General features: G+C 40.5%; 1 long non-coding RNA gene across 1 annotated transcript; it reads left to right on the top strand.

Moving 5' to 3' along the window:
- Nucleotides 1–3,906: 3,906 nt before the first annotated feature.
- LOC135246444 (uncharacterized) lies at nucleotides 3,907–6,861 on the top strand. The gene is made up of 3 exons (XR_010327682.1): nucleotides 3,907–4,000; nucleotides 6,385–6,530; nucleotides 6,630–6,861. It is a non-coding gene; the product is annotated as an uncharacterized LOC135246444 (long non-coding RNA).
- The last annotated feature ends 518 nt before the right edge of the window (nucleotides 6,862–7,379 follow it).

Here is a 7,379-nt window from a genome sequence, read left to right as displayed (position 1 = left end):
GACATTCCAAGATTGTTCCCTGAACCAAGCTTTGGTTGACTTGGATGTATGCTTGGGATCATTGTCTTGCTGGAAAGTCCAATGATCACCAAGCTTCAGCTTATGCACTGAGGACGTCACATTCTTCTCCAGAATGGCCTGGTATTTCAAGGAATCCATGGTGCCAGTCACACACTGAAGATTGCCAGTACCAGAAGCAGCAAAACACCCCCACAGAAGGACTGACCCACCTCCATACTTGACTGTGGGGATGGTGTTCTTCTTGTCATAAGCTGCACCTTTCTTGTGCCAGACATACTGCTTATCCATGGGTCTAAAAATTTCCAGTTTTGTCTCATCACTCCACTGGTTAAGAGTGGAGTGCGGCGAGGTGTCCGGCCATGAAGGCCTTGCTTGTTCAATATCCTTCTTATCGTCTGTACTTATACTTTTGTTCCAGCTTTCAAAAGGTCATCCTGTAAGCCTTTGGCAGTAATATGAGGGGTTTTCTCAGCAGTTCTGAATTGTTTCAAGTCACTTGGCCCTGTGTGTATAAGCATGCACTACATGGGCAGGCCAAACATATGTGTGGAGGGCTTTCTCACAGTCAAGATTGATTGAATAGGTGTGTATATGTCCAATTTGTATTGGTATGTATGTATTTCGCTGCCCAGCCTTTCTGTTGCGTGAATGATAGTATGTTTCTTGGTATAAGTGTGTGTTCGTAAATGTGAATGTAAGATGCTGCCAGGGAAATGTCCCCATGGGGATAAAGAAGTTCTCTATGTATTGTACATACATACATATGTATGTACAATATGTATTTTACATGCAGTTCTTCTTGTACGTAGCAAATATACAATCACTTGTACATTTACTGAAATTCAGTTCAGAAGTAAGTATAAACATATGTTTTCTGGAGAAATATGCTTCCTGTAGTTACTCAGCAGCAGTTTTGTACATGAATTTCAATGTGTTCCATGAGGAAATTCGAAACATTTGACACTTTGATCTGGCACAAAGTTTGCATGACATTGTAAAATGATAAGATTACAAAACACAGGGCCAAGTGACTTGAAAGAATTGAGGAAATATTGGGTAGCATTGCTTTGGAATACATCTTACGTAATTTTGGTGAGGCAAGAAAGCCTATATTGTTTGTAGTACCGTAACTTGGCATCATTTTGATATCAATACTTTTAATCACAGGCCTGGATTTTGGCAGTCTGAATGAATGAGTTATAGACGGGGTATGTCTTGTATGTGTGAGTAACTTGGCATTTTTGTACGTTGAAAATGTGTTTTTAGTGTGATATCATTTCTTTTTGCAAAGCGTTTTATTATGAGAGTGAGAAATGCGAAGTGACCCTGTAAGAAACGGTTGTGGATTATGGCTATTCTTGTGTGAATTTGTACAGTCTGATGAGCGTGTACCGTTTGGCAGTTTTGGTTTGCTATATATGTAAAACACTGGCTGTGACAAAGGGTGCGGTGGCATAAGTGTAAACGCATAAGAAACGCAGGTGAAATATGGGCAGTGTATGTACTCACGGATTTGACGGCCATCCAACGAGCCTTGATTGAGAAAAGAATCAGCAAGCCCGTAGAATTAGAGCTCCCTAGGTCGCAACTTGTGTACCCTTCTGTCCTGCTCCGTTGTCTGTTATTTCGTGGAGATGCACTTTTAGTGTTTGTAAGGTGTATAAGACATTTTGATAGGCTTATGTGCAGGTGGGTATCCTCTTCGCTGTTTTGCTAAGCTAGAACCGGAAAACTTGATAGTGGAGAATAGGAGCAGACGCATATGTCCCAGCAGGCTTTGCATATGAGAAAATAACAACGGTGTGAGATAAATTAGGAGAAATTATGAAATTGCGTAGTTGAAACAATATGTTTTTAGCAGAATGGGCATGTAGGTGAAGGTTGACATGATCATAGACTGCGAAGTAAATGAAGTGACCATGAAGCGAGCTAAGTATCATTATCGAACGGTATATATAACAGTGGCTATAAAACATAAGCCGTTAAAGTGGAGGGTTAGGTAACGTGAAATCTATTGCACTGATGTGCTTTTCTCATGTTCAGTACTAGTAGTTATAATTATGAGTGAGTCATGATTTTAAATGTAATGTTTTAATGGGGAGTTGCAGAACGTACATATGTAGTAATTGTTTGTATGTGGCTAGATAGAGAACAGGGCGAGATGACATGAATGTAGAAACGTGGCGTTTGCTGATAAGAAGGTTTTGTACGGTAGCCAAGTGAAGAAATATAGGTAGTAGAAATGGCACAGTGGTCAGCTGGTGTAACTTTTTAATAAAAGGAATACATTTGCCGTCATGAAATGCATATGGGTGGCCGTGAGTGAGTTTTGGTAAAGCAAATATAAGCGTAAGAAAACGTTAGTGTAAAAGAGGAAATTATCTGCCTTAGGGCGAGGCGGGATTCAATCTTTCAACCGGAGGTTTACCAGTCTGTGACTTTGTTAGGGCAGCACCATGACATAGCTATGCAATGCGTGAAATATCATTAGCAAACATTGCCCATGGTTTTAAAGAAGAACACAGGCCAGTAAGCACAGAAGAGCTCCCGTTGAATCCATATGGCTTTGCAATATTGTAGCCGGTTAATAACTGAACGTGCAGACGGTATGTCATAATGCAGTGTATACGTTCGGTGAACGGCAGGTAGATATGGTGCAAAAGCAATAATTGAGAAGTATTAGACAATTATTAGTGAGGGTAAAATCAGGTTAAAGAAACGTGTTCCTAGCTGGGCTTGAACATAGGACCCCATGTGCCCCAGACTGTAACCTTGCCCACTAGGCCACAGCAGACTAACTGTTTAAACTGGAAATGGCAGGAAAAATAATAATAATAAGAAGAAGAATAATGAGAAGAAGTAGCAGAAAACGCAAAATCCCCTTAGTTTGGGGCTTTATTGTGTGGACATGTGAAGTTGTTTATGAATTCTGTCTGCTGAAATGGGGTGAGAATGTGCAGAATTGAATGTTTTTACGGGCTGAGTGTCTGTGGCTGTTGTGGTTATTTCTGTGGGGAACCCTGAAAAGTGCCAAACTCTCTGTGCTGTATAGGTATTGGTCATGCCCCCGCCAAGGCGTAACTTGGCGGGATGGCATACCTGGCATCCCAATATTTGACATGAAGCTGACCTACACCAGGATGTATATAAGACATTAAGCTGATCTCAGGCCTGTGGAACAGTGTCGTGCTCTTCCATGGCTTGCTACTTCTGTGGAGTATAAAACTGAGGCAACACACTTATAAAATCCATTTTTCATCAAAAGCAACAAACTCACAAATGAAGAAAAAAATGGTTGTTGACATTCAAAAATAAGGCAATGGGTCAAAAACTAAACAAAGAAAGAAATATATGACTTAATACTGTGAGACCAAATATTAATAATTTTAAAACCACTGGAGTAGAGTTAAACCTGTCCAGTAGATGGTGCTAGTGTATCTTAGCCCCATGCACAGTGAGGTAGATGGTTCAGGGAGCAAAGAACATTCCAGTGGCCACAGTTGGAGAATTACAGAACTTGGTTGCATCGGGGGTCACCAAGTTTCCAAATCTACAATTAATTGCTACCTTAGATGCTCTAAAATTAGATGTTACCTCCATGCCTAAACGCTATTTGGAATGGTTTCAGGAAAAATGGTTTTACTGGGAGTAATCAACAGTTTCAAGAATCTAAATTGTCTCCTTTCATCTACTGTGGTCCGGAGAGATGACATTAGAGCTCTTTGGCCAAGCATAGTTGTTAGCCTATTTCATTTGTGGCCTTTCTGTTAGCTTGAACTAGTCTGCCCATTCTCCTCTGATCTCTCATTAACAAGGTGTTTTTTGTTAATCACACCATTCTCTGTAAACTCTAGAGACTGTACTGCATGAAAATCCCAGGAGGGAAGCTGTTTCTGTGATACTAGAACCACCACATCTGGCACCATCCATCTGGCACAGTCAAAGTCGCTTAGATCACACATCTTGTCCATTCTAATAGGTATGGAGCTGGTCTTGTAACCTACAGGTCGAAGGTTCGATTCCCAGGCAGGACACTGCCGTTGTACCCTTGAGCTAGGTACCCAACCTGTATTGCTTCAGTATATATCCAGCTGTATGGATGCAATGTAAAATACTATGCAAAATAAAAACTTGTTTAAGTCGCCCTGGATAAGAGTGTCTGCTAAATGCCTGCTATGCAAAGTAAATGTTTTACTGGGAGTAATCAGTGAAACCCAAAAATCTAGCATTTTCAAAATGACATTGTCTCATCTACTGTTAAATGAGATTACATCATTGTGTAACCCTATTTTACTGAGTCCTTATGCTTTTCGTCCCTTCCACGAATAACCCTGACCGTAAAGTCTGCGTTGTGTTGTTTTATGAGTGGGTCTTGGTGGAAGAAAAGAAGTATAGAGAGAGTTTGTGGTTGCGGTTGAAACACAGCAGTGTTGTTTCTTTGGTGGCAGATGAAGCAGTTGAAGCAGTTGAAACAGCAGCATGCAGTCAGTCTCACACATCCAGCCTTTCAGAATTGAAACAGTTATGGCTGAATTAGTTACATGGCCAACTACACTACACTGCAGCTACATATAGCTAGCGTAGCACACATGCTTCACATTAGTTCAATTTGCATAAAATAAGTAGTTAAAGTCTAATAAACATATGGCAAGAAATAAAAGAATATAGCTAGTAAAACACTAAGTAGTAGCAAATACAATCAACATTTAATCCACAACCAAATTAGTTGTGCACTTCATTCATTTTCAATAGCGAAATAAATAGCTACTAGTCACGCCAGTGCCATAAATAAAAGTCAATCATTGACTGCAAATAGTAACATATAATGAACATCAAACATATTATCTTCCATATTTCATGAACAAATTACATGAATGGGTAACATTAATCAAGGTATAAAACTGTTTTGAGGGAGAGATTTCTGCTTCCTACCTTTCAGAATTAAAACAGTTATGGCTTGATCTTGATCTCACACGGCCCAAGAGGGTACCCGACAACAGTTACTGTACCAGAACGGGGCACCGCCCCCTGGTGGCAGCCCTATTTTAGTCCTCCACCCTACAATTACATTACATTACAGGCATTTAGCAGACACTCTTATCCAGAGTGACTTACACAACTTTTACATTGCATCCATTTATACAGTCAAATATATACTGAAGCAATGCTGGTTAAGTACCTTGCTCAAGGATACAATGGCAGTTTCTTACCCTAGAATCAAACCTGTGATCTTTAGGCTATAAGACTAGTTCCTTACCCATTATACTACATTGTTCATTGCACCATTCTTTGTAAACTCTAGAGACTGTATTGCATGAAGATCCCATGAGGGCAGCTGTTTCTGTGATGGTGGAACCACTACGTCTGGCACTGACAGTCATGCCACAGTCAAAGTCACTTAGATCACACATCTTGTCCATTACAATATTTGCTTAAACAAAAAACTAAACATCTTCACTATGTCTGCATAGTTTATATATTGAGTTGTAGCCACATGATTTCTGTTTGGTGGAGTAGGCTATTTGCATTAATGAGCGGGTGTACATAATAAAGTTGCTGGTATATAATACAAAGGATATGGGTTTGGTGTTGATTTAGGGATGTGTATACAGAAACAGGCCTCATATATACTGGTAAATACAGCGATGGATCTTTAATGTTACGGGGCACTGATCCTTGGGCCCTTGTTAAAAGCAACAGCATCATGAACTCTACCCAGGTACCAGGACATTTTAGCCAGAAACCTGGTTGCCTCTGCCAGCAGACTGAAAGCCACTAGTGGATCTTCCAGCAAAACAGTGACCTCAAGCACACATGACTATTCACAAATAAATGATTAATTAACCACATAAGCCACATTTTGCAATGGGTACAGTCTCCAGACTTGAACTCCATTGGAAACCTGCAGTTTTAATTGAACAGGACAGTTCTTTAGCAAAGATCAAAAGATATTAAGGATCTGGATGGAGGAAGGGTCTGAGATCCCTCCCAGTGTGTTCTCCAGTCTTATAAGACGTTATTCATAAAGACTCAGTGCCATTATCCTTGCAAGGGGAGGGTGAATAAAGTTCTGAATAAGGGGTGGAGGGGGCAATAATTTTCTGACACTTATTTTCTGGAAATAAATGTATAATCTGAGAAGTGTGCAATTTTGACCGATTCCATTGAATTCCATTGAATCCTTAACAAAAAATATTTATCAAGTTGTACAATCAATATAGAGCTTACAACTTACATTTATGTATTACAGTTGCTGTATAGAACATGTTTAGGGCCTATTGAAATTCTTGATTGCTTCCTGTCAACACTGTGACATGTTGTATATATGTGTGTTCAGTGTGTTCTCATTTTGTGTGTTTACAGGTTGGCTAGTTTGGGATAGAACCCACATGTGGTGTAAACTGGTCTGATGTGTTCCAGTCTCCTGAGATAGGGGGCGCTGTTTCTAAAATGAGTCACTCAGGAGAGCCAGACACCAAAGGAGGAACCCTCAGCACTAACAGAAAGAGGTATGAATGCACAAATCAGATATTTAATGTGATGTGAGTTAGAGCTGCAGTAAGAGAATAAGTTAAACTGGAAGCTCTGTCTCCATGTTCTGTTCACAGGGTTCAGGTAGAAAGAGCAGGGTCACCTGTACCCAGCTGTGTGTCTATGAAGAGTGATCATTCAATCACATTCAGGTGTCAGTGAGTGTATTATGTCACTTTCCGATGTAGGTGGGTGTATTATGTCACATTGAGGTGTAGTTAGGTGTATTATGTCACATTCAGGTGTAGGTGAATGTATTATGGTGTGTTCACAGCTCGGACAGGAGTGGCTTCATATTTCATGCGAATTAATCAACAAGGAGCGAACTGCAGCCACGTTATATGCAGTTAAGGACAACACACGTATGAAAATACTTACATGGATATGTAAATTCATATTTTAGGTTTGGCGGGGAATAGATATTAGTGCACGCACTAACTTAGTCTAACAGGGAGTACTATACATCTCCCCTACTAAACAGGAAGAATACCAGTAAACCCCCCAGTATGTAGAAGCAGATCCAAACAACAGGTGATGATGGGGTGGTGGAGGGTGAGTGCAGTTGTGAGCAGCAGCAGTGAAACAGGCAAAAGCAGCGCAGGCAAGCAGCAGCACTGATAGGTCTGATTGGTGGTTTAAAAAGGTGCTCCATTGGTGATGTGTGCCTGTGATTGGATGGATAAGAGAAGAGTGTTGTGTGTATGCAATTGGATGATTGTGGAAACGCGCGAGTATGAGGTTAATGGAGCAGACCGATTGGCCAGCTGCAATTTTTGAGTTTCCTGACAGAACTTGCTTTGCGCATTCTGTGCGCAATGCTCACTCGT

Source organism: Anguilla rostrata, unplaced genomic scaffold (assembly GCF_018555375.3).
Source record: "Anguilla rostrata isolate EN2019 unplaced genomic scaffold, ASM1855537v3 scaf0322, whole genome shotgun sequence".
NCBI classification, from domain to species: domain Eukaryota; kingdom Metazoa; phylum Chordata; class Actinopteri; order Anguilliformes; family Anguillidae; genus Anguilla; species Anguilla rostrata.
Note: the sequence above shows the minus strand (reverse complement) of the source record. Positions and strands in the feature narration are given on the sequence as shown.